This window comes from Ictalurus punctatus, unplaced genomic scaffold (assembly GCF_001660625.3).
Source record: "Ictalurus punctatus breed USDA103 unplaced genomic scaffold, Coco_2.0 Super-Scaffold_100, whole genome shotgun sequence".
NCBI lineage: Eukaryota > Metazoa > Chordata > Actinopteri > Siluriformes > Ictaluridae > Ictalurus > Ictalurus punctatus.
In genome coordinates, this window is record NW_026521086.1 from 628,966 (window position 1) to 656,393 (window position 27,428).

Sequence of the window (27,428 nt, forward strand, 5' to 3'; positions counted from 1 at the left end):
ACACTGGCCCATTCTGGAGAAGACTGGACAACCCTGATCTAAAGCAAATAAAGACCGAGGTCAGTGCCACTTTGTGAGTTCTGAATCCGTCATGCCGACTCGACGTCACTCGGTGAACAGGGAAGGAACTGGTAGATGAGAAGACTTCCCACTGTTGTCGAATGGCGATTTCAAGTTGAGGGTGCGTTTGCTTTGCGTTTTCCCGCTTGGAGTTGGGGAATTACAAGTCGCAACCTCTTCTCAAGCGCATCATTACTCTTGTCTTCTTGATGAAGGAAAGAGCCAGGCTTCCACATTCAGTGGAAAAGCAGAGACTGCCCGTGATTTTGCAAGCAGCTGTTATCTGCCTTGCTACAAAAGCTCAATGGAAGGGAAACCGCTCCCAGCCTTTTTCGGGCGTAGACCTCTTGCTGATAGGTGAACTTGGCGACCAGTACTTTATGGAAAATTTTCCAGTCACGCACAGAGTCTTATTGAGCAACGAAAGAGCCAGGCTTCCACTTTCTGTGGAAAACCAGAGACTCCCTTTCATTTTGTAAGCAAATGTTAACTGCTTTGATACATATGCCCAAAAGAAGGAAATCTGCTCTGTCCAAGGTGTCGCTTTCCGGCTGTTCCTGGAGGAGCTGATTCTACAGTGATGACAACCGGTCAGTTATTAAAGCAAAGTTCAAAATTGCTAGCTTGTTTCTGCCCGGTCTCGAACCAGGGACCTTTTGCGTGTTAGGCAAACGTGATAACCACTACACTACAGAAACCATGACAAAGGTGTGAGTCGGCGCTTCCCTACAGTCTGCTGATGAGAAGAGCACATACTTAAACTTTTGTTCAGCAGGGTTGAACTGCCTAGTGTGGCATTGGTGGTATAGAGGTGAGCATAGCTGCCTTCCAAGCAGTTGACCCGCGTTCGATTCCCGGCCAATGCACGGATTCTAACTCGGAGCCTCTGGAGCTGCTTTATGGTAGTTGGCACAAAAAGAAGGAATCACCTACCTAAAAATTAATGGGTCAAGAGAATGTGCCATAGGCTTCTCTGCAGGCCTCCCACAACTCTTTCTGCTTCCAACTTGAATTCTTAGTGCTTCTTTGCTGTTTGTAAACACAGCATTATCCAACAGGGCACGTTTGACCCGTGAACAGGGACGAAAATGTTAGAAAATGCCTTCTCTCCGTGTCTGTCTTTTGTTAGCGACAAGCTAGCATGCAAACTGTGATGAGAGGTGTACATTTTTCACAATCAGCCATCTATATAGTCAATGTTTTATATTTGACAAGCAAATATGTCTATATGCTGATTGGTCTTAAGCAGCGTTGTCCAATCTTCAGCTTTTCGTTCCAATCTAGCAGGAGGCACACCTGATTCCAATTGTTGGATCCGCTGATCTTGGCTTTCAATAGACTAAAGTGTGGCTTCTGCTTGGTTAGAATGACAACCTGCAACCACACTGGCCCATTCTGGAGAAGACTGGACAACCCTGATCTAAAGCAAATAAAGACCGAGGTCAGTGCCACTTTGTGAGTTCTGAATCCGTCATGCCGACTCGACGTCACTCGGTGAACAGGGAAGGAACTGGTAGATGAGAAGACTTCCCACTGTTGACGAATGGCGATTTCAAGTTGAGGGTGCGTTTGCTTTGCGTTTTCCCGCTTGGAGTTGGGGAATTACAAGTCGCAACCTCTTCTCAAGCGCATCATTACTCTTGTCTTCTTGATGAAGGAAAGAGCCAGGCTTCCACATTCAGTGGAAAAGCAGAGACTGCCCGTGATTTTGCAAGCAGCTGTTATCTGCCTTGCTACAAAAGCTCAATGGAAGGGAAACCGCTCCCAGCCTTTTTCAGGCGTAGACCTCTTGCTGATAGGTGAACTTGGCGACCAGTACTTTATGGAAAATTTTCCAGTCACGCACAGAGTCTTATTGAGCAACGAAAGAGCCAGGCTTCCACTTTCTGTGGAAAACCAGAGACTCCCTTTCATTTTGTAAGCAAATGTTAACTGCTTTGCTACGAAAGCACAAAAGAAGGAAATCTGCTCTGTCCAAGGTGTCGCTTTGCGGCTGTTCCTGGAGGACCTGATCCTACAGTGATGAGTGTTAGGCAAACGTGATAACCACCACACTACAGAAACCATGACAGAGCTGCGCTTCGGCTCTTGCCTATGGTCTGCTGATGAGAAGAGCACATACTTAAACTTTTGTTCAGCAGAGTTGAATTGCCTAGCGTGGTATAGAGGTGAGCATAGCTGCCTTCCAAGTAGTTGACCTGCGTTTGATTCCTGGCCAATGCACGGATTGTAACTCGGAGCTTCTGGGGCTACTTTATGGTAGTTGGCACAAAAGGAAGGAATCACCTACCTGAAAGTAAATGGGTCAACAGAATGTGCCATAGGCTTCTCTGCAGGCCTACCACAACTCTTTCTGCTTCCCACTTGAATTCTTAGTGCTTCTTTGCTGTTTGTAAACACAACATTATCCAACAGGGCACGTTTGACCCGTGAACAGGGGCGAAAATGTTAGAAAATGCCGTCTCTCCGTGTCTGTCTTTTGTTAGCGACAAGCTAGCATGCAAACTGTGATGAGAGGTGTACATTTTCCACAATCAGCCATCTATATAGTCAATGTTTTATATTTAATAAGCAAATATGTCTATATGCTGATTGGTCTTAAGCAGCGTTGTCCAATCTTCAGCTTTTCGTTCCAATCTAGCAGGAGGCACACCTGATTCCAATTGTTGGATCCGCTGATCTTGGCTTTCAATAGACTAAAGTGTGGCTTCTGCTTGGTTAGAATGACAACCTGCAACCACACTGGCCCATTCTGGAGAAGACTGGACAACCCTGATCTAAAGCAAATAAAGACCGAGGTCAGTGCCACTTTGTGAGTTCTGAATCCGTCATGCCGACTCGACGTCACTCGGTGAACAGGGAAGGAACTGGTAGATGAGAAGACTTCCCACTGTTGACGAATGGCGATTTCAAGTTGAGGGTGCGTTTGCTTTGCGTTTTCCCGCTTGGAGTTGGGGAATTACAAGTCGCAACCTCTTCTCAAGCGCATCATTACTCTTGTCTTCTTGATGAAGGAAAGAGCCAGGCTTCCACATTCAGTGGAAAAGCAGAGACTGCCCGTGATTTTGCAAGCAGCTGTTATCTGCCTTGCTACAAAAGCTCAATGGAAGGGAAACCGCTCCCAGCCTTTTTCGGGCGTAGACCTCTTGCTGATAGGTGAACTTGGCGACCAGTACTTTATGGAAAATTTTCCAGTCACGCACAGAGTCTTATTGAGCAACGAAAGAGCCAGGCTTCCACTTTCTGTGGAAAACCAGAGACTCCCTTTCATTTTGTAAGCAAATGTTAACTGCTTTGCTACGAAAGCACAAAAGAAGGAAATCTGCTCTGTCCAAGGTGTCGCTTTCCGGCTGTTCCTGGAGGAGCTGATTCTACAGTGATGACAACCGGTCAGTTATTAAAGCAAAGTTCAAAATTGCTAGCTTGTTTCTGCCCGGTCTCGAACCAGGGACCTTTTGCGTGTTAGGCAAACGTGATAACCACTACACTACAGAAACCATGACAAAGGTGTGAGTCGGCGCTTCCCTACAGTCTGCTGATGAGAAGAGAACATACTTAAACTTTTGTTCAGCAGGGTTGAACTGCCTAGTGTGGCATTGGTGGTATAGAGGTGAGCATAGCTGCCTTCCAAGCAGTTGACCCGCGTTCGATTCCCGGCCAATGCACGGATTCTAACTCGGAGCCTCTGGAGCTGCTTTATGGTAGTTGGCACAAAAAGAAGGAATCACCTACCTAAAAATTAATGGGTCAAGAGAATGTGCCATAGGCTTCTCTGCAGGCCTCCCACAACTCTTTCTGCTTCCAACTTGAATTCTTAGTGCTTCTTTGCTGTTTGTAAACACAGCATTATCCAACAGGGCACGTTTGACCCGTGAACAGGGGCGAAAATGTTAGAAAATGCCGTCTCTCCGTGTCTGTCTTTTGTTAGCGACAAGCTAGCATGCAAACTGTGATGAGAGGTGTACATTTCCCACAATCAGCCATCTATATAGTCAATGTTTTATATTTAATAAGCAAATATGTCTATATGCTGATTGGTCTTAAGCAGCGTTGTCCAATCTTCAGCTTTTCGTTCCAATCTAGCAGGAGGCACACCTGATTCCAATTGTTGGATCCGCTGATCTTGGCTTTCAATAGACTAAAGTGTGGCTTCTGCTTGGTTAGAATGACAACCTGCAACCACACTGGCCCATTCTGGAGAAGACTGGACAACCCTGATCTAAAGCAAATAAAGACCGAGGTCAGTGCCACTTTGTGAGTTCTGAATCCGTCATGCCGACTCGACGTCACTCGGTGAACAGGGAAGGAACTGGTAGATGAGAAGACTTCCCACTGTTGACGAATGGCGATTTCAAGTTGAGGGTGCGTTTGCTTTGCGTTTTCCCGCTTGGAGTTGGGGAATTACAAGTCGCGACCTCTTCTCAAGCGCATCATTACTCTTGTCTTCTTGATGAAGGAAAGAGCCAGGCTTCCACATTCAGTGGAAAAGCAGAGACTGCCCGTGATTTTGCAAGCAGCTGTTATCTGCCTTGCTACAAAAGCTCAATGGAAGGGAAACCGCTCCCAGCCTTTTTCGGGCGTAGACCTCTTGCTGATAGGTGAACTTGGCGACCAGTACTTTATGGAAAATTTTCCAGTCACGCACAGAGTCTTATTGAGCAACGAAAGAGCCAGGCTTCCACTTTCTGTGGAAAACCAGAGACTCCCTTTCATTTTGTAAGCAAATGTTAACTGCTTTGATACATATGCCCAAAAGAAGGAAATCTGCTCTGTCCAAGGTGTCGCTTTCCGGCTGTTCCTGGAGGAGCTGATTCTACAGTGATGAGTGTTAGGCAAACGTGATAACCACCACACTACAGAAACCATGACAGAGCTGCGCTTCGGCTCTTGCCTATGGTCTGCTGATGAGAAGAGCACATACTTAAACTTTTGTTCAGCAGAGTTGAATTGCCTAGCGTGGTATAGAGGTGAGCATAGCTGCCTTCCAAGTAGTTGACCTGCGTTTGATTCCTGGCCAATGCACGGATTGTAACTCGGAGCTTCTGGAGCTACTTTATGGTAGTTGGCACAAAAGGAAGGAATCACCTACCGGAAAGTAAATGGGTCAAGAGAATGTGCCATAGGCTTCTCTGCAGGCCTCCCACAACTCTTTCTGCTTCCCACTTGAATTCTTAGTGCTTCTTTGCTGTTTGTAAACACACCATTATCCAACAGGGCACGTTTGACCCGTGAACAGGGGCGAAAATGTTAGAAAATGCCGTCTCTCCGTGTCTGTCTTTTGTTAGCGACAAGCTAGCATGCAAACTGTGATGAGAGGTGTACATTTTCCACAATCAGCCATCTATATAGTCAATGTTTTATATTTAATAAGCAAATATGTCTATATGCTGATTGGTCTTAAGCAGCGTTGTCCAATCTTCAGCTTTTCGTTCCAATCTAGCAGGAGGCACACCTGATTCCAATTGTTGGATCCGCTGATCTTGGCTTTCAATAGACTAAAGTGTGGCTTCTGCTTGGTTAGAATGACAACCTGCAACCACTCTGGCCCATTCTGGAGAAGACTGGACAACCCTTATCTAAAGCAAATAAAGACCGAGGTCAGTGCCACTTTGTGAGTTCTGAATCCGTCATGCCGACTCGACGTCACTCGGTGAACAGGGAAGGAACTGGTAGATGAGAAGACTTCCCACTGTTGACGAATGGCGATTTCAAGTTGAGGGTGCGTTTGCTTTGCGTTTTCCCGCTTGGAGGTGGGGAATTACAAGTCGCAACCTCTTCTCAAGCGCATCATTACTCTTGTCTTCTTGATGAAGGAAAGAGCCAGGCTTCCACATTCAGTGGAAAAGCAGAGACTGCCCGTGATTTTGCAAGCAGCTGTTATCTGCCTTGCTACAAAAGCTCAATGGAAGGGAAACCGCTCCCAGCCTTTTTCGGGCGTAGACCTCTTGCTGATAGGTGAACTTGGCGACCAGTACTTTATGGAAAATTTTCCAGTCACGCACAGAGTCTTATTGAGCAACGAAAGAGCCAGGCTTCCATTTTCTGTGGAAAACCAGAGACTCCCTTTCATTTTGTAAGCAAATGTTAACTGCTTTGCTACGAAAGCACAAAAGAAGGAAATCTGCTCTGTCCAAGGTGTCGCTTTGCGGCTGTTCCTGGAGGACCTGATCCTACAGTGATGAGTGTTAGGCAAACGTGATAACCACCACACTACAGAAACCATGACAGAGCTGTGCTTCGGCTCTTGCCTATGGTCTGCTGATGAGAAGAGCACATACTTAAACTTTTGTTCAGCAGAGTTGAATTGCCTAGCGTGGTATAGAGGTGAGCATAGCTGCCTTCCAAGTAGTTGACCTGCGTTTGATTCCTGGCCAATGCACGGATTGTAACTCGGAGCTTCTGGAGCTACTTTATGGTAGTTGGCACAAAAGGAAGGAATCACCTACCTGAAAGTAAATGGGTCAACAGAATGAGCCATAGGCTTCTCTGCAGGCCTCCCACAACTCTTTCTGCTTCCCACTTGAATTCTTAGTGCTTCTTTGCTGTTTGTAAACACACCATTATCCAACAGGGCACGTTTGACCCGTGAACAGGGGCGAAAATGTTAGAAAATGCCGTCTCTCCGTGTCTGTCTTTTGTTAGCGACAAGCTAGCATGCAAACTGTGATGAGAGGTGTACATTTTCCACAATCAGCCATCTATATAGTCAATGTTTTATATTTAATAAGCAAATATGTCTATATGCTGATTGGTCTTAAGCAGCGTTGTCCAATCTTCAGCTTTTCGTTCCAATCTAGCAGGAGGCACACCTGATTCCAATTGTTGGATCCGCTGATCTTGGCTTTCAATAGACTAAAGTGTGGCTTCTGCTTGGTTAGAATGACAACCTGCAACCACTCTGGCCCATTCTGGAGAAGACTGGACAACCCTTATCTAAAGCAAATAAAGACCGAGGTCAGTGCCACTTTGTGAGTTCTGAATCCGTCATGCCGACTCGACGTCACTCGGTGAACAGGGAAGGAACTGGTAGATGAGAAGACTTCCCACTGTTGACGAATGGCGATTTCAAGTTGAGGGTGCGTTTGCTTTGCGTTTTCCCGCTTGGAGGTGGGGAATTACAAGTCGCAACCTCTTCTCAAGCGCATCATTACTCTTGTCTTCTTGATGAAGGAAAGAGCCAGGCTTCCACATTCAGTGGAAAAGCAGAGACTGCCCGTGATTTTGCAAGCAGCTGTTATCTGCCTTGCTACAAAAGCTCAATGGAAGGGAAACCGCTCCCAGCCTGTTTCGGGCGTAGACCTCTTGCTGATAGGTGAACTTGGCGACCAGTACTTTATGGAAAATTTTCCAGTCACGCACAGAGTCTTATTGAGCAACGAAAGAGCCAGGCTTCCATTTTCTGTGGAAAACCAGAGACTCCCTTTCATTTTGTAAGCAAATGTTAACTGCTTTGCTGCGAAAGCACAAAAGAAGGAAATCTGCTCTGTCCAAGGTGTCACTTTGCGGCTGTTCCTGGAGGACCTGATCCTACAGTGATGAGTGTTAGGCAAACGTGATAACCACCACACTACAGAAACCATGACAGAGCTGCGCTTCGGCTCTTGCCTATGGTCTGCTGATGAGAAGAGCACATACTTAAACTTTTGTTCAGCAGAGTTGAATTGCCTAGCATGGCATTGGTGGTATAGAGGTGAGCATAGCTGCCTTCCAAGTAGTTGACCTGCCTTTGATTCCTGGCCAATGCACGGATTGTAACTCGGAGCTTCTGGGTCTACTTTATGGTAGTTGGCACAAAAGGAAGGAATCACCTACCTGAAAGTAAATGGGTCAACAGAATGTGCCATAGGCTTCTCTGCAGGCCTCCCACAACTCTTTCTGCTTCCCACTTGAATTCTTAGTGCTTCTTTGCTGTTTGTAAACACAGCATTATCCAACAGGGCACGTTTGACCCGTGAACAGGGGCGAAAATGTTAGAAAATGCCGTCTCTCCGTGTCTGTCTTTTGTTAGCGACAAGCTAGCATGCAAACTGTGATGAGAGGTGTACATTTCCCACAATCAGCCATCTATATAGTCAATGTTTTATATTTAATAAGCAAATATGTCTATATGCTGATTGGTCTTAAGCAGCGTTGTCCAATCTTCAGCTTTTCGTTCCAATCTAGCAGGAGGCACACCTGATTCCAATTGTTGGATCCGCTGATCTTGGCTTTCAATAGACTAAAGTGTGGCTTCTGCTTGGTTAGAATGACAACCTGCAACCACACTGGCCCATTCTGGAGAAGACTGGACAACCCTGATCTAAAGCAAATAAAGACCGAGGTCAGTGCCACTTTGTGAGTTCTGAATCCGTCATGCCGACTCGACGTCACTCGGTGAACAGGGAAGGAACTGGTAGATGAGAAGACTTCCCACTGTTGACGAATGGCGATTTCAAGTTGAGGGTGCGTTTGCTTTGCGTTTTCCCGCTTGGAGGTGGGGAATTACAAGTCACAACCTCTTGTCAAGCGCATCATTACTCTTGTCTTCTTGATGAAGGAAAGAGCCAGGCTTCCACATTCAGTGGAAAAGCAGAGACTGCCCGTGATTTTGCAAGCAGCTGTTATCTGCCTTGCTACAAAAGCTCAATGGAAGGGAAACCGCTCCCAGCCTTTTTCGGGCGTAGACCTCTTGCTGATAGGTGAACTTGGCGACCAGTACTTTATGGAAAATTTTCCAGTCACGCACAGAGTCTTATTGAGCAACGAAACAGCCAGGCTTCCACTTTCTGTGGAAAACCAGAGACTCCCTTTCATTTTGTAAGCAAATGTTAACTGCTTTGCTACGAAAGCACAAAAGAAGGAAATCTGCTCTGTCCAAGGTGTCGCTTTGCGGCTGTTCCTGGAGGACCTGATCCTACAGTGATGAGTGTTAGGCAAACGTGATAACCACCACACTACAGAAACCATGACAGAGCTGCGCTTCGGCTCTTGCCTATGGTCTGCTGATGAGAAGAGCACATACTTAAACTTTTGTTCAGCAGAGTTGAATTGCCTAGCATGGCATTGGTGGTATAGAGGTGAGCATAGCTGCCTTCCAAGTAGTTGACCTGCCTTTGATTCCTGGCCAATGCACGGATTGTAACTCGGAGCTTCTGGGGCTACTTTATGGTAGTTGGCACAAAAGGAAGGAATCACCTACCTGAAAGTAAATGGGTCAACAGAATGTGCCATAGGCTTCTCTGCAGGCCTCCCACAACTCTTTCTGCTTCCCACTTGAATTCTTAGTGCTTCTTTGCTGTTTGTAAACACAGCATTATCCAACAGGGCACGTTTGACCCGTGAACAGGGGCGAAAATGTTAGAAAATGCCGTCTCTCCGTGTCTGTCTTTTGTTAGCGACAAGCTAGCATGCAAACTGTGATGAGAGGTGTACATTTCCCACAATCAGCCATCTATATAGTCAATGTTTTATATTTAATAAGCAAATATGTCTATATGCTGATTGGTCTTAAGCAGCGTTGTCCAATCTTCAGCTTTTCGTTCCAATCTAGCAGGAGGCACACCTGATTCCAATTGTTGGATCCGCTGATCTTGGCTTTCAATAGACTAAAGTGTGGCTTCTGCTTGGTTAGAATGACAACCTGCAACCACTCTGGCCCATTCTGGAGAAGACTGGACAACCCTGATCTAAAGCAAATAAAGACCGAGGTCAGTGCCACTTTGTGAGTTCTGAATCCGTCATGCCGACTCGACGTCACTCGGTGAACAGGGAAGGAACTGGTAGATGAGAAGACTTCCCACTGTTGACGAATGGCGATTTCAAGTTGAGGGTGCGTTTGCTTTGCGTTTTCCCGCTTGGAGTTGGGGAATTACAAGTCGCGACCTCTTCTCAAGCGCATCATTACTCTTGTCTTCTTGATGAAGGAAAGAGCCAGGCTTCCACATTCAGTGGAAAAGCAGAGACTGCCCGTGATTTTGCAAGCAGCTGTTATCTGCCTTGCTACAAAAGCTCAATGGAAGGGAAACCGCTCCCAGCCTTTTTCGGGCGTAGACCTCTTGCTGATAGGTGAACTTGGCGACCAGTACTTTATGGAAAATTTTCCAGTCACGCACAGAGTCTTATTGAGCAACGAAAGAGCCAGGCTTCCACTTTCTGTGGAAAACCAGAGACTCCCTTTCATTTTGTAAGCAAATGTTAACTGCTTTGATACATATGCCCAAAAGAAGGAAATCTGCTCTGTCCAAGGTGTCGCTTTCCGGCTGTTCCTGGAGGAGCTGATTCTACAGTGATGACAACCGGTCAGTTATTAAAGCAAAGTTCAAAATTGCTAGCTTGTTTCTGCCCGGTCTCGAACCAGGGACCTTTTGCGTGTTAGGCAAACGTGATAACCACTACACTACAGAAACCATGACAAAGGTGTGAGTCGGCGCTTCCCTACAGTCTGCTGATGAGAAGAGCACATACTTAAACTTTTGTTCAGCAGAGTTGAATTGCCTAGCATGGCATTGGTGGTATAGAGGTGAGCATAGCTGCCTTCCAAGTAGTTGACCTGCCTTTGATTCCTGGCCAATGCACGGATTGTAACTCGGAGCTTCTGGAGCTACTTTATGGTAGTTGGCACAAAAGGAAGGAATCACCTATCTGAAAGTAAATGGGTCAACAGAATGAGCCATAGGCTTCTCTGCAGGCCTCCCACAACTCTTTCTGCTTCCCACTTGAATTCTTAGTGCTTCTTTGCTGTTTGTAAACACACCATTATCCAACAGGGCACGTTTGACCCGTGAACAGGGGCGAAAATGTTAGAAAATGCCGTCTCTCCGTGTCTGTCTTTTGCTAGCGACAAGCTAGCATGCAAACTGTGATGAGAGGTGTACATTTTCCACAATCAGCCATCTATATAGTCAATGTTTTATATTTAATAAGCAAATATGTCTATATGCTGATTGGTCTTAAGCAGCGTTGTCCAATCTTCAGCTTTTCGTTCCAATCTAGCAGGAGGCACACCTGATTCCAATTGTTGGATCCGCTGATCTTGGCTTTCAATAGACTAAAGTGTGGCTTCTGCTTGGTTAGAATGACAACCTGCAACCACTCTGGCCCATTCTGGAGAAGACTGGACAACCCTTATCTAAAGCAAATAAAGACCGAGGTCAGTGCCACTTTGTGAGTTCTGAATCCGTCATGCCGACTCGACGTCACTCGGTGAACAGGGAAGGAACTGGTAGATGAGAAGACTTCCCACTGTTGACGAATGGCGATTTCAAGTTGAGGGTGCGTTTGCATTGCGTTTTCCGGCTTGGAGGTGGGGAATTACAAGTCGCTACCTCGTGTCAAGCGCATCAGTACTCTTCTCTTCTTGATGAAGGAAAGAGCCAGGCTTCCACATTCAGTGGAAAAGCAGAGATTGCCCGTGATTTTGCAAGCAGCTGTTATCTGCCTTGCTACAAAAGCTCAATGGAAGGGAAACCGCTCCCAGCCTTTTTCGGGCGTAGACCTCTTGCTGATAGGTGAACTTGGCGACCAGTACTTTATGGAAAATTTTCCAGTCACGCACAGAGTCTTATTGAGCAACGAAAGAGCCAGGCTTCCACTTTCTGTGGAAAACCAGAGACTCCCTTTCATTTTGTAAGCAAATGTTAACTGCTTTGCTACGAAAGCACAAAAGAAGGAAATCTGCTCTGTCCAAGGTGTCGCTTTGCGGCTGTTCCTGGAGGAGCTGATCCTACAGTGATGACAACCGGTCAGTTATTAAAGCAAAGTTCAAAAGTGCTAGCTTGTTTCTGCCCGGTCTCGAACAAGGGACCTTTTGCGTGTTAGGCAAACGTGATAACCACTACACTACAGAAACCATGACATAGGTGTGAGTCGGCGCTTCCCTACAGTCTGCTGATGAGAAGAGCACATACTTAAACTTTTGTTCAGCAGGGTTGAACTGCCTCGTGTGGCATTGGTGGTATAGAGGTGAGCATAGCTGCTTTCCAAGCAGTTGACCCGGGTTCGATTCCTGGCCAATACATGGATTTTAACTCGGAGCCTCTGGAGCTGCTTTATGGTAGTTGGCACAAAAAGAAGGAATCACCTACCTAAAAATTAATGGGTCAAGAGAATGTGCCATAGGCTTCTCTGCAGGCCTCCCACAACTCTTTCTGCTTCCCACTTGAATTCTTAGTGCTTCTTTGCTGTTTGTAAGCACACCATTATCCAACAGGGCACGTTTGACCCGTGAACAGGGACGAAAATGTTAGAAAATGCCTTCTCTCCGTGTCTGTCTTTTGTTAGCGACAAGCTAGCATGCAAACTGTGATGAGAGGTGTACATTTTTCACAATCAGCCATCTATATAGACAAGCAAATATGTCTATATGCTGATTGGTCTTAAGCAGCGTTGTCCAATCTTCAGCTTTTCGTTCCAATCTAGCAGGAGCCACACCTGATTCCAATTGTTGGATCCGCTGATCTTGGCTTTCAATAGACTAAAGTGTGGCTTCTGCTTGGTTAGAATGACAACCTGCAACCACACTGGCCCATTCTGGAGAAGACTGGACAACCCTGATCTAAAGCAAATAAAGACAGAGGTCAGTGCCACTTTGTGAGTTCTGAATCCGTCATGCCGACTCGACGTCACTCGGTGAACAGGGAAGGAACTGGTAGATGAGAAGACTTCCCACTGTTGACGAATGGCGATTTCAAGTTGAGGGTGCGTTTGCTTTGCGTTTTCCCACTTGGAGGTGGGGAATTACAAGTCGCAACCTCTTCTCAAGCGCATCATTACTCTTGTCTTCTTGATGAAGGAAAGAGCCAGGCTTCCACATTCAGTGGAAAAGCAGAGACTGCCCGTGATTTTGCAAGCAGCTGTTATCTGCCTTGCTACAAAAGCTCAATGGAAGGGAAACCGCTCCCAGCCTTTTTCGGGCGTAGACCTCTTGCTGATAGGTGAACTTGGCGACCAGTACTTTATGGAAAATTTTCCAGTCACGCACAGAGTCTTATTGAGCAACGAAAGAGCCAGGCTTCCACTTTCTGTGGAAAACCAGAGACTCCCTTTCATTTTGTAAGCAAATGTTAACTGCTTTGCTACGAAAGTACAAAAGAAGGAAATCTGCTCTGTCCAAGGTGTCGCTTTGCGGCTGTTCCTGGAGGACCTGATCCTACAGTGATGAGTGTTAGGCAAACGTGATAACCACCACACTACAGAAACCATGACAGAGCTGCGCTTCGGCTCTTGCCTATGGTCTGCTGATGAGAAGAGCACATACTTAAACTTTTGTTCAGCAGAGTTGAATTTCCTAGCATGGCATTGCTGGTATAGAGGTGAGCATAGCTGCCTTCCAAGTAGTTGACCTGCCTTTGATTCCTGGCCAATGCACGGATTGTAACTCGGAGCTTCTGGAGCTACTTTATGGTAGTTGGCACAAAAGGAAGGAATCACCTACCTGAAAGTAAATGGGTCAACAGAATGTGCCATAGGCTTCTCTGCAGGCCTCCCACAACTCTTTCTGCTTCCCACTTGAATTCTTAGTGCTTCTTTGCTGTTTGTAAACACACCATTATCCAACAGGGCACGTTTGACCCGTGAACAGGGGCGAAAATGTTAGAAAATGCCGTCTCTCCGTGTCTGTCTTTTGTTAGCGACAAGCTAGCATGCAAACTGTGATGAGAGGTGTACATTTTCCACAATCAGCCATCTATATAGTCAATGTTTTATATTTAATAAGCAAATATGTCTATATGCTGATTGGTCTTAAGCAGCGTTGTCCAATCTTCAGCTTTTCGTTCCAATCTAGCAGGAGGCACACCTGATTCCAATTGTTGGATCCGCTGATCTTGGCTTTCAATAGACTAAAGTGTGGCTTCTGCTTGGTTAGAATGACAACCTGCAACCACTCTGGCCCATTCTGGAGAAGACTGGACAACCCTTATCTAAAGCAAATAAAGACCGAGGTCAGTGCCACTTTGTGAGTTCTGAATCCGTCATGCCGACTCGACGTCACTCGGTGAACAGGGAAGGAACTGGTAGATGAGAAGACTTCCCACTGTTGACGAATGGCGATTTCAAGTTGAGGGTGCGTTTGCTTTGCGTTTTCCCGCTTGGAGGTGGGGAATTACAAGTCGCAACCTCTTCTCAAGCGCATCATTACTCTTGTCTTCTTGATGAAGGAAAGAGCCAGGCTTCCACATTCAGTGGAAAAGCAGAGACTGCCCGTGATTTTGCAAGCAGCTGTTATCTGCCTTGCTACAAAAGCTCAATGGAAGGGAAACCGCTCCCAGCCTGTTTCGGGCGTAGACCTCTTGCTGATAGGTGAACTTGGCGACCAGTACTTTATGGAAAATTTTCCAGTCACGCACAGAGTCTTATTGAGCAACGAAAGAGCCAGGCTTCCATTTTCTGTGGAAAACCAGAGACTCCCTTTCATTTTGTAAGCAAATGTTAACTGCTTTGCTGCGAAAGCACAAAAGAAGGAAATCTGCTCTGTCCAAGGTGTCACTTTGCGGCTGTTCCTGGAGGACCTGATCCTACAGTGATGAGTGTTAGGCAAACGTGATAACCACCACACTACAGAAACCATGACAGAGCTGCGCTTCGGCTCTTGCCTATGGTCTGCTGATGAGAAGAGCACATACTTAAACTTTTGTTCAGCAGAGTTGAATTGCCTAGCATGGCATTGGTGGTATAGAGGTGAGCATAGCTGCCTTCCAAGTAGTTGACCTGCCTTTGATTCCTGGCCAATGCACGGATTGTAACTCGGAGCTTCTGGGTCTACTTTATGGTAGTTGGCACAAAAGGAAGGAATCACCTACCTGAAAGTAAATGGGTCAACAGAATGTGCCATAGGCTTCTCTGCAGGCCTCCCACAACTCTTTCTGCTTCCCACTTGAATTCTTAGTGCTTCTTTGCTGTTTGTAAACACAGCATTATCCAACAGGGCACGTTTGACCCGTGAACAGGGGCGAAAATGTTAGAAAATGCCGTCTCTCCGTGTCTGTCTTTTGTTAGCGACAAGCTAGCATGCAAACTGTGATGAGAGGTGTACATTTCCCACAATCAGCCATCTATATAGTCAATGTTTTATATTTAATAAGCAAATATGTCTATATGCTGATTGGTCTTAAGCAGCGTTGTCCAATCTTCAGCTTTTCGTTCCAATCTAGCAGGAGGCACACCTGATTCCAATTGTTGGATCCGCTGATCTTGGCTTTCAATAGACTAAAGTGTGGCTTCTGCTTGGTTAGAATGACAACCTGCAACCACACTGGCCCATTCTGGAGAAGACTGGACAACCCTGATCTAAAGCAAATAAAGACCGAGGTCAGTGCCACTTTGTGAGTTCTGAATCCGTCATGCCGACTCGACGTCACTCGGTGAACAGGGAAGGAACTGGTAGATGAGAAGACTTCCCACTGTTGACGAATGGCGATTTCAAGTTGAGGGTGCGTTTGCTTTGCGTTTTCCCGCTTGGAGGTGGGGAATTACAAGTCACAACCTCTTGTCAAGCGCATCATTACTCTTGTCTTCTTGATGAAGGAAAGAGCCAGGCTTCCACATTCAGTGGAAAAGCAGAGACTGCCCGTGATTTTGCAAGCAGCTGTTATCTGCCTTGCTACAAAAGCTCAATGGAAGGGAAACCGCTCCCAGCCTTTTTCGGGCGTAGACCTCTTGCTGATAGGTGAACTTGGCGACCAGTACTTTATGGAAAATTTTCCAGTCACGCACAGAGTCTTATTGAGCAACGAAAGAGCCAGGCTTCCACTTTCTGTGGAAAACCAGAGACTCCCTTTCATTTTGTAAGCAAATGTTAACTGCTTTGATACATATGCACAAAAGAAGGAAATCTGCTCTGTCCAAGGTGTCGCTTTCCAGCTGTTCCTGGAGGAGCTGATTCTACAGTGATGACAACCGGTCAGTTATTAAAGCAAAGTTCAAAACTGCTAGCTTGTTTCTGGCTTGTTTCTGGCCGGTCTTGAACCAGGGACCTTTTGCGTGTTAGGCAAACATGATAACCACTACAAAACAGAAACCATGACAAAGGTGTGAGTCGGCGCTTCCCTACAGTCTGCTGATGAGAAGAGCACATACTTAAACTTTTGTTCAGCAGGGTTGAACTGCCTAGTGTGGCATTGGTGGTATAGAGGTGAGCATAGCTGCTTTCCAAGCAGTTGACCCGGGTTCGATTCCTGGCCAATGCATGGATTTTAACTCGGAGCCTCTGGAGCTGCTTTATGGTAGTTGGCACAAAAAGAAGGAATCACCTACCTAAAAATTAATGGGTCAAGAGAATGTGCCATAGGCTTCTCTGCAGGCCTCCCACAACTCTTTCTGCTTCCCACTTGAATTCTTAGTGCTTCTTTGCTGTTTGTAAGCACACCATTATCCAACAGGGCACGTTTGACCCGTGAACAGGGGCGAAAATGTTAGAAAATGCCGTCTCTCCGTGTCTGTCTTTTGTTAGCGACAAGCTAGCATGCAAACTGTGATGAGAGGTGTACATTTTCCACAATCAGACATCTATATAGTCAATGTTTTATATTTGATGAGCAAATATGTCTATATGCTGATTGGTCTTAAGCAGCGTTGTCCAATCTTCAGCTTTTCGTTCCAATCTAGCAGGAGGCACACCTGATTCCAATTGTTGGATCCGCTGATCTTGGCTTTCAATAGACTAAAGTGTGGCTTCTGCTTGGTTAGAATGACAACCTGCAACCACACTGGCCCATTCTGGAGAAGACTGGACAACCCTGATCTAAAGCAAATAAAGACAGAGGTCAGTGCCACTTTGTGAGTTCTGAATCCGTCATGCCGACTCGACGTCACTCGGTGAACAGGGAAGGAACTGGTAGATGAGAAGACTTCCCACTGTTGACGAATGGCGATTTCAAGTTGAGGGTGCGTTTGCTTTGCGTTTTCCCGCTTGGAGGTGGGGAATTACAAGTCGCAACCTCTTCTCAAGCGCATCATTACTCTTGTCTTCTTGATGAAGGAAAGAGCCAGGCTTCCACATTCAGTGGAAAAGCAGAGACTGCCCGTGATTTTGCAAGCAGCTGTTATCTGCCTTGCTACAAAAGCTCAATGGAAGGGAAACCGCTCCCAGCCTTTTTCGGGCGTAGACCTCTTGCTGATAGGTGAACTTGGCGACCAGTACTTTATGGAAAATTTTCCAGTCACGCACAGAGTCTTATTGAGCAACGAAAGAGCCAGGCTTCCACTTTCTGTGGAAAACCAGAGACTCCCTTTCATTTTGTAAGCAAATGTTAACTGCTTTGATACATATGCACAAAAGAAGGAAATCTGCTCTGTCCAAGGTGTCGCTTTCCAGCTGTTCCTGGAGGAGCTGATTCTACAGTGATGACAACCGGTCAGTTATTAAAGCAAAGTTCAAAACTGCTAGCTTGTTTCTGGCTTGTTTCTGGCCGGTCTTGAACCAGGGACCTTTTGCGTGTTAGGCAAACATGATAACCACTACAAAACAGAAACCATGACAAAGGTGTGAGTCGGCGCTTCCCTACAGTCTGCTGATGAGAAGAGCACATACTTAAACTTTTGTTCAGCAGGGTTGAACTGCCTAGTGTGGCATTGGTGGTATAGAGGTGAGCATAGCTGCTTTCCCAGCAGTTGACCCGGGTTCGATTCCTGGCCAATGCATGGATTTTAACTCGGAGCCTCTGGAGCTGCTTTATGGTAGTTGGCACAAAAAGAAGGAATCACCTACCTAAAAATTAATGGGTCAAGAGAATGTGCCATAGGCTTCTCTGCAGGCCTCCCACAACTCTTTCTGCTTCCCACTTGAATTCTTAGTGCTTCTTTGCTGTTTGTAAGCACACCATTATCCAACAGGGCACGTTTGACCCGTGAACAGGGGCGAAAATGTTAGAAAATGCCGTCTCTCCGTGTCTGTCTTTTGTTAGCGACAAGCTAGCATGCAAACTGTGATGAGAGGTGTACATTTTCCACAATCAGACATCTATATAGTCAATGTTTTATATTTGATGAGCAAATATGTCTATATGCTGATTGGTCTTAAGCAGCGTTGTCCAATCTTCAGCTTTTCGTTCCAATCTAGCAGGAGGCACACCTGATTCCAATTGTTGGATCCGCTGATCTTGGCTTTCAATAGACTAAAGTGTGGCTTCTGCTTGGTTAGAATGACAACCTGCAACCACTCTGGCCCATTCTGGAGAAGACTGGACAACCCTTATCTAAAGCAAATAAAGACCGAGGTCAGTGCCACTTTGTGAGTTCTGAATCCGTCATGCCGACTCGACGTCACTCGGTGAACAGGGAAGGAACTGGTAGATGAGAAGACTTCCCACTGTTGACGAATGGCGATTTCAAGTTGAGGGTGCGTTTGCATTGCGTTTTCCGGCTTGGAGGTGGGGAATTACAAGTCGCTACCTCGTGTCAAGCGCATCAGTACTCTTGTCTTCTTGATGAAGGAAAGAGCCAGGCTTCCACATTCAGTGGAAAAGCAGAGATTGCCCGTGATTTTGCAAGCAGCTGTTATCTGCCTTGCTACAAAAGCTCAATGGAAGGGAAACCGCTCCCAGCCTTTTTCGGGCGTAGACCTCTTGCTGATAGGTGAACTTGGCGTCCAGTACTTTATGGAAAATTTTCCAGTCACGCACAGAGTCTTATTGAGCAACGAAAGAGCCAGGCTTCCACTTTCTGTGGAAAACCAGAGACTCCCTTTCATTTTGTAAGCAAATGTTAACTGCTTTGCTACGAAAGCACAAAAGAAGGAAATCTGCTCTGTCCAAGGTGTCGCTTTGCGGCTGTTCCTGGAGGACCTGATCCTACAGTGATGAGTGTTAGGCAAACGTGATAACCACCACACTACAGAAACCATGACAGAGCTGCGCTTCGGCTCTTGCCTATGGTCTGCTGATGAGAAGAGCACATACTTAAACTTTTGTTCAGCAGAGTTGAATTGCCTAGCGTGGTATAGAGGTGAGCATAGCTGCCTTCCAAGTAGTTGACCTGCGTTTGATTCCTGGCCAATGCACGGATTGTAACTCGGAGCTTCTGGAGCTACTTTATGGTAGTTGGCACAAAAGGAAGGAATCACCTACCTGAAAGTAAATGGGTCAACAGAATGTGCCATAGGCTTCTCTGCAGGCCTCCCACAACTCTTTCTGCTTCCCACTTGAATTCTTAGTGCTTCTTTGCTGTTTGTAAACACAGCATTATCCAACAGGGCACGTTTGACCCGTGAACAGGGGCGAAAATGTTAGAAAATGCCGTCTCTCCGTGTCTGTCTTTTGTTAGCGACAAGCTAGCATGCAAACTGTGATGAGAGGTGTACATTTTCCACAATCAGCCATCTATATAGTCAATGTTTTATATTTAATAAGCAAATATGTCTATATGCTGATTGGTCTTAAGCAGCGTTGTCCAATCTTCAGCTTTTCGTTCCAATCTAGCAGGAGGCACACCTGATTCCAATTGTTGGATCCGCTGATCTTGGCTTTCAATAGACTAAAGTGTGGCTTCTGCTTGGTTAGAATGACAACCTGCAACCACTCTGGCCCATTCTGGAGAAGACTGGACAACCCTTATCTAAAGCAAATAAAGACCGAGGTCAGTGCCACTTTGTGAGTTCTGAATCCGTCATGCCGACTCGACGTCACTCGGTGAACAGGGAAGGAACTGGTAGATGAGAAGACTTCCCACTGTTGACGAATGGCGATTTCAAGTTGAGGGTGCGTTTTCCGGCTTGGAGGTGGGGAATTACAAGTCGCTACCTCGTGTCAAGCGCATCAGTACTCTTCTCTTCTTGATGAAGGAAAGAGCCAGGCTTCCACATTCAGTGGAAAAGCAGAGATTGCCCGTGATTTTGCAAGCAGCTGTTATCTGCCTTGCTACAAAAGCTCAATGGAAGGGAAACCGCTCCCAGCCTTTTTCGGGCGTAGACCTCTTGCTGATAGGTGAACTTGGCGACCAGTACTTTATGGAAAATTTTCCAGTCACGCACAGAGTCTTATTGAGCAACGAAAGAGCCAGGCTTCCACTTTCTGTAGAAAACCAGAGACTCCCTTTCATTTTGTAAGCAAATGTTAACTGCTTTGCTACAAAAGCACAAAAGAAGGAAATCTGCTGTTGTGCATAAAAAATGTCATAAAATAAACATAAGGGAGAAGAAGGAAAAACGGGCACCTAGACACATAGAAGCGGGATTAGGCGGACATTGACAGATTGGAATTACGAGCAATTTAAGAGCAGTAATAGTCAAAAAAAAGTCAAAAAGAAGTGTACGAGCTGAGGAGTGCTAAAAACACACACACACACACTCGTGCAGTCAAGGGCGGGCAAGTAGACACAACATACATAAACACACACTCTCTCTTCCTCATACACACACATGAATAACTTTAATAATATCTTATAGTAATAGAGAAACTCTATAAAAAAACAGAATAGTAGGATATGCAGGACAGTAGAACTGTAATGATATTAAGAAGTTGGAAGTACAGTAAACCGCTTTTCAAGTAGTATAAATATATATAAAATAAGAAATATAGTGCAAATATGAAAATAAATTATAAACGAGAAATACAGGAAAAAAAGGAAAATATAACTTACTCATGATTCAGATGGTGAAGATTCTCGTCTCGCAAGGAAAGCCTTAATTTTTAGAGAACCATGAAGAAAGCCAGTAATAAGGGTGGCTGCCCCCCCCCCTCGAGATAACGATAAGACCAAGGTCCCTCCCGGTTGTTTAGTCGTCTTGCTTACGTCATTTTTTTAACCTAGGGAAATGAGAATCTTGGTTTTTGAAAACCTAGGGAATTGGGAATCCTGGTTTTTGAAAACCTAGGTAAATAGAAACACTGGGTTTTTGTTTCCTGGGTTGTTGGAAATGCCTGGGTTCTGATTTTATGTGTAAAGTAAAACCCCTGGTTTCAATTCTATGGGTAAGTGAAATAGGCCTTTTCTGGAAACCTATGGGTTATCTAGTGTGTAAATACAGTATAAATACTGGAGCTTAAGCTCAGGGTATTGGGGATCACTTTTGAGAATTCTCATCGGTGTGGATCTCGTGTGGTGGAATGGAACAATAAAGCTGGACCCTTGCTTCTTCTCACTCACGGCTGGTGTGTTTTTTCTATCTCCAACTGGGCTCAGAGGTAGATGTGAGTATTGGCTTCTAAGTTGAGTTTTAAATGTTTTTGGGTAATAGGCTAAATTCGAGCCAACACCACTTTTTGGCCCCGTACACGCCTGATTATTGCTGTTAATGCTAAATAACATAAGCTGAAATTTTAAATATTGATGTTAAAACACTGAAATGAGGGCCCCATCCCTATATTTTGTCTAGGATCCGACAAATCACTAAATCTGTCCTTGTGCTAGCCACTACACCACCACATAGGACACAAGTTTTATTTTATACATTTACAAAATATATAATTTATTTTAAAAAATTTGTATGATTTGCATTTTTATGCTATAATATTTGTGATTTTATGTGAAACTATTATAAACAGGTGTCACTCAAGTGAATTAAATGATGTAGATAATGACTGAATCCTACTCTATGGACCCTTAGTCTCTGTATAAGAGGATTTCACTGGAGATGAAGTAATAGATTTAAACTCTATGTAGAGCGCTCTCTCGTGGCTCCACCCACCACACACGTTCGAACCAATCATATTATCCTCCCTGGCGTCCGTGGGCGTGGCTAACCGCGTCTGTCTGTTAAAGGTAGCAGGTTGTACATGGCGAGCGGGTTACTCACTGAGGACTGGTGATTGGTGTAATGGAAGCCGTCTCTGAACCGCATTTAATGACGGAGAATTACAGAATTGGAGAGAAAACGCAGCACTGAGCAACTTGTAGACTTAACACCCGACTGTAGGTGGCTAGGTGAACGCGTTTGGCCTTATTTATTCGCTAAGCTGCTAGCTTGTTAGCTCTGCGGCTGTTTTGGTATAAAGTACTAACTTGAGTTAACTCGGTGGGAGTTTATTTAGCGCCGGATAAACGGTGAACTAGTTAGTTTAGTAAATCTGACGCTTCTCGGGAACTTGTAGTTTATCCGCCTCGCTGTCTGGGTGACGCAGAGAGCAACTGTTTACCAAGTGACCTTATTTTCAGTGCTTTTTGAACTGTCTCTCAGCCCTAAGTAGTTCCGCGGTATTTGTGTGGAATTGGGATGAGCGTCTAGTTAAAGGGTTGATGTCTCGCTGGCGCAGTGATTTGTTCTTTAGGAGTGTTTTTCTCTTGAACAGCTCTCTGTGTGGAGACTTGAGGTAGTTCTGTAGTCACAGGTGCACAAATCAGTCACACAGCTCCAGCTCCACCTGCGCCTCTCGCAGGGAAACGGTTTCTGTGCACTGGCTCCGTCCCAAATCACCTTGTATGGAATCTCTATCTCTAGCGCACTAGGTGCGGTAGACACTCCATTCGTTCGTGTGTAGTGTACCTAGATACGCAGTCGTGCAGGATTTGGGCACAGGCCACGCTAATGAAACATCATCCATTTCAAATCAAGTTGCTATTGTTAAACACTTCACTAAAACCTGTATGGAAACGTTACTCTTCAGTTGTTCTATAAGCGCAATTTCAACCAAATACCGTGGAGTGTAAAAGTTTGTACCCCCTTTTGGTTTCTTTTGGACGGAAGGGTGTTAAATGTCCTAAACACTACAAAATTTGACTGCAAGTAGAAGTTAATTTTATTATCAGACTCAGATATCCATGTTAATATTTTCAATACTGATCATTAGTGTTAAATGACTTGATGATTTTGTGGTCAGTAAACCGTTTTTGCGTTGATTTTGATGTATGTTTTGGATCACTGTCCTGCTGGAAGATCCAACCACGGCACATTTTAATCTTTCTGGCAGAGGCAGTCAGGTTTTTATTTAATATCCATGTATCCTAACAATATGTCCAGGTCCTCTGGCAGAAAAACATTCCCAAAACATTAAAGATCCACCACCATATTTAACCGTGGGCATGAGGTACTTTTCCGTATGGCTACCTATCTGTGTGCTTCAAAACCACCTCTGGTGTTTATTACCAAAAAGCTCTATTCTGGTTTCATCTGACCATAGAACCCGATCCCATTTGAAGTTTCAGTAGTGTCTGGCCAACTGAAGACACCTGAGTGTGTTTTTGGATGAGAGTAGAGGCTTTTTTCTTGAAACCCTTCCAACAACTTGTGGTGATGTAGGTGACTTCATATTGTAGTTTTGGAGACTTTCTGACCCCAAGACACAACTAACTCCTGCAATTCTCCAGCTGTGATCCTTGGAGATGTTTTGTCCACTCGAACCGTCCTCTTCAGTGTGTTGAGACGATATAGACACGCGTCCAATTCCAGGTTAATTCATAACATTTCCAGTTGACTGGAACTTCTTAATTATTGTCCTGATGGTGGAAATGGGCATTTTCGATGCTTGTGCTATTTTCTTATAGACACTTCCCATTTTGTGAAGCTCAACAACCTTTTGCTGCACATCACAGCTACAGTGGTGCTTGAAAGTTTGTGAACCCTTTAACGTTTTCTATATTTCTACATAAATAACAAGATTTTCAGACAAGTCCTAAAACTACTCAAAGAGAACCCATTTAAACAAACGTGACACATGTTATACTTGGTCATTTATTTATTGCAGAAAATAATCCAATATTACATATCTGGGAGTGTCAAAAGTATGTGAACCTTTTGCCTTCAGTATCTGATCTGACCCCCTTGTGCAGCAATAACTGCAACTAATCATTTCCAGTAACTGTTTATTAGTCCTGCACATGGGCTTGGACATCAGTTTTGGCCATTCAAACCAATACCTTTATTGTTCTTTAACCATTATTTCTTTTGGGCCATTGTCTTATTGCATGCCCCACTTTCTCTTGAGATTCAGTTCAGTTCCTGGGTTCATTCTTGCCCTGCGTTTGGGGAACTCACCACTACACTAATTATAATCTTTCAGATAGCTTGGAGATTTAGTACGTGTAGACCTTCTCAACTCGGGGTTTTCCATCCCAAGGAAAGTTTCTGATGCAGCCACTTCAGAAGTTCCTCCCAGTTTTTGTTTGTGACTTTCCTCAGAGAATGAAGAACCTGAGTCTTTTGTAGAATGCGCTGGAATGGCAACATCTGGCCGTGAAGTGTCTTACAACACTGGTGCTACGGATGTTGCATTGTGCCCATCTCTCACCTGATCAATATGTCAGTGCACTACCTGCCCACTTCCCAATGCTACTGTGCACCATACAGGACCAGTCTTTTTCTGAACTGTTCCTGGAATAAAAGTAGGTCCAGAGCTGAAGTTCCTAGTATACACTGGGTCACCCACCACGAGATATCTTTCCTTTGCATGTTGGTCATGGTACCATTTTTCTCAATTATTTGTATCTCAATGTAGACCAGTTTCCTTCCACACAGCCGATTAGCGGCTGATTTGCCAGTGGTCGACTGTGGCGTCGTTCGGTGACTGAACAGCACTCTGCCTAGCTTTTTCAATGGACTCTCCAGCACTCTTTTCATCAGGGTTTTGAATGTTTGAACGGCCCTTTCAGCCAGACCACTGGAAGATGCATGGTAGGGTGCTGTGCTTGTGTTTAATTCCGTTTCTTTCCATAAACTCTTGGAATTCAGCACTGGTAAAAAACAAAAAAACTGCTATGGTCTGACATCACTACTTCTGGTATCCTGTGTTGGCTAAAGGTTTGTCTTAAGCACTGAATGGTAACTGTGGATGTAGACTTGATTAACAGATAAGCCTCTATCCATTTTGAGAATGCTTCTACCACGATCAAGAACATTCTACCCATCCACGGTGCACCGTAATCAATGTGAATCCTTCTCCATGGCTGCTCTGGTATCTCTCACGCATGCAGTGGCGCGTTTGCCGGAGCGTTTCTGTTTTCCTGACAGACTGCACACGATTTGACCAATGCTTCCACCTCTGCATCCAAGTGTGGCAACCACATATAGCTACGCACCAGGCCTTTCATCCTGGTAATTCCCGGATGGGTTTCGTGTAGATGTCTTAGAAGAGCCGCGGAGGTGGAACCACTCCGCGAGTCCCCCATAAAACTAAGCTTCCCTGTATGCAGAGTTCATCCTATTTCCTTACATATTAGGGATGTCATGATACCAAAAATCTAGTCGTTGGTAACGATACCACCAAAAGTACACATGCTCAGTACCATGGTGTGATTTTTTTTTTTTTAAATAACTCAGAGAATTAAAAAAAAAAACTAAAATTAAAAACTCCTGGAGGGCATCCTCCTCTGGCTGATACTGGGAGAGAGAGAGAGGGAGAGAGAGGGGGGGGGGGGGGGAGAGAGAGAGAGAGAGAGAGAGAGAGAGATTTTGATTTTAGTTCAAACACTGTCTGACCATGACTAATAAGTGCTAAGGTGCACTCCTGAATGCACACACACCCCTTATACTCTGAATGCAGGCATTAGTTTAAATTCACTGATACGGTGTCAGGATAAAAAGATTTATTAAAAGCATGAACATGTGAATAATTATTAGTGACATTAGGCTACATTTAGCTGACAGGACACGGGCTGAATGGAGATGCATGGTGGTCCATTAGGAGGTAGTTTATAACACTGCAATGCGTTAGCGTTTAACAAATAACTGGATATCTCAAACATTACATGGAGCATAATGTTAGCTGATTTCACGGCTACAATGCCAGCTGTCTCAAACATAATATAGGACCTGTCTTTCGACTGTAATCCTATGGCATTAATTTTGTGACATAAAAATATCTCTACTTCTCCCAAGGACTCGCACTTGCTCCTTCTTTGCCTCAGTCCACTCTTTTCTATCCTACTTAGTACCTCATCCAAGTTCTGCAGATGTTCATTAGCCCCTGAGACTAGAATGCAATCCAGATAAACTGTGACGCATGTGATGTCTTGCAGAATCCCTTCTATTGTGTGCTGGAAGATCGCTGGACTTGAAGCAACTCCAAATGGTGGCCTGTTGTAAGTACATAATCCCTTGTGCATGTTGATTGTAACGTACTTATTGGAATTTTTGTACAGTATTATCTTCTGATGCGCATGGGTCATGTCCTGTTTGGAAATTCTTTCCTCCTGCCGACTGAGCAAATAAATCTTCTACCTTGGGAATTGGATACTGCTCCACACTAGAGCTGGATTTACTGCAAATTTATAATCCCTACAAGTTGGGGTAGAACCATCAGTTTTCTGACTGGAACAATGGGAGCTGCCCACTCTGCAAACTGCATTGGTTCAATGATCTTGTCTTCCACCAGCCTCTGGAGTTCTCTCTCCAGTAGTGGACCCAACTCTTCTTTGAACACTTTGGATTGTCTCTCCAATACGTTAGCCAATTTATGACCTGGTACATTGCTACTGTATTTACAAGCTGAGGCAACAAATGATTTCTAAACCCCCCCCTCCCCCCCCAAATATTTGAATGTTGAATGTTTGAATTTTACCAAAATGAAGCTCGTTTAACCGCATGTTTATTCCTTACATAATACATATTAAACGCAAAGCATGTAGGGGTTCTACATGCATATAGTATTTGCACAATCAATAACCTATTTGAGTAATACATTGTCGTATATAAACTTGATTTTGTGTTTGTGTCTGCAGTGTCCAAAGCCCAGGCTGACCCCCCACCCCTTCAACCTTTGCAGCAATGCTGGCAGCACTATTTCCCAAAGACAACCTCTGGATATGACGCTGAGCACGTGCAATCAACTTCTTCTTTGGTCGACCATGGCGAGGCCTGTTCTGAGTGGAACCTGTCCTGTTAAACCGCTGTATGGTCTTGGCCACCGTGCTGCAGCTCAGTGTCAGGGTCTTCGTAATCTTCTTAAAGCCTAGGCCATTTTTATGTAGAGCAAGAATTCTTTTTTTTCACATCCTCAGAGAGTTCTTTGCCTTGAGGTGCCATGTCGAACTTCCAGTGACCAGTATGAGGGAGTGTGAGAGTGATGACACCAAATTTTACACACCTGCTCCCCATTCACACCTGAGACCTTGTAACACTAACAAGTCACATGACACCGGGGAGGGAAAATGGCTAATTGGGCCCGATTTGGACATTTTTACTTGGGGGTGTACTCACTTTTGTTGCCAGCGGTTTAGACATTGTGTGTTGAGTTATTTTGAGGGGACAGCAAATTTACACTGCTACACAAGCTGTACACTCACTACTTTACACTGTAGCAAAGTGTCATTTCTTCAGTGTTGTCACATGAAAAGATATCATCAAATATTTACAAAAATGTGAGGGGAGTTCTCACTTTATTGTGAAATACTGTACATCTTTTTATTTACTTTAATATTTATTCATAGTGTGTGTGTGTTTGTTTTTATATATATAAAATAGATAGAGCGAGCGAGCAACGGTAGCGTGTCTGACTCCAGATCAGAAGGTTGCGTGTTCAAATCAC

At 44.9% G+C, this 27,428-nt stretch overlaps 1 long non-coding RNA gene and 7 other non-coding genes across 8 annotated transcripts; 4 read left to right on the forward strand and 4 right to left on the reverse strand.

Annotated features, from left to right (window-relative positions):
• Positions 1–685: 685 nt before the first annotated feature.
• Positions 686–758, reverse strand: trnav-aac (transfer RNA valine (anticodon AAC)). The gene has a single exon. It is a non-coding gene; the product is annotated as a tRNA-Val (tRNA).
• A 96-nt stretch (positions 759–854) lies between these two features.
• On the forward strand, positions 855–926 carry trnag-ucc (transfer RNA glycine (anticodon UCC)). Its single transcript has one exon. It is a non-coding gene; the product is annotated as a tRNA-Gly (tRNA).
• Positions 927–3,484: 2,558 nt separating this feature from the next.
• On the reverse strand, positions 3,485–3,557 carry trnav-aac (transfer RNA valine (anticodon AAC)). Its single transcript has one exon. It is a non-coding gene; the product is annotated as a tRNA-Val (tRNA).
• A 96-nt stretch (positions 3,558–3,653) lies between these two features.
• On the forward strand, positions 3,654–3,725 carry trnag-ucc (transfer RNA glycine (anticodon UCC)). The gene has a single exon. It is a non-coding gene; the product is annotated as a tRNA-Gly (tRNA).
• A 6,647-nt stretch (positions 3,726–10,372) lies between these two features.
• On the reverse strand, positions 10,373–10,445 carry trnav-aac (transfer RNA valine (anticodon AAC)). Its single transcript has one exon. It is a non-coding gene; the product is annotated as a tRNA-Val (tRNA).
• Positions 10,446–11,814: 1,369 nt separating this feature from the next.
• trnav-aac (transfer RNA valine (anticodon AAC)) lies at positions 11,815–11,887 on the reverse strand. Its single transcript has one exon. It is a non-coding gene; the product is annotated as a tRNA-Val (tRNA).
• A 4,264-nt stretch (positions 11,888–16,151) lies between these two features.
• Positions 16,152–16,223, forward strand: trnag-ucc (transfer RNA glycine (anticodon UCC)). Its single transcript has one exon. It is a non-coding gene; the product is annotated as a tRNA-Gly (tRNA).
• A 4,560-nt stretch (positions 16,224–20,783) lies between these two features.
• LOC128629714 (uncharacterized) lies at positions 20,784–26,676 on the forward strand. The gene is made up of 3 exons (XR_008394093.1): positions 20,784–21,886; positions 25,921–25,983; positions 26,623–26,676. It is a non-coding gene; the product is annotated as an uncharacterized LOC128629714 (long non-coding RNA).
• The last annotated feature ends 752 nt before the right edge of the window (positions 26,677–27,428 follow it).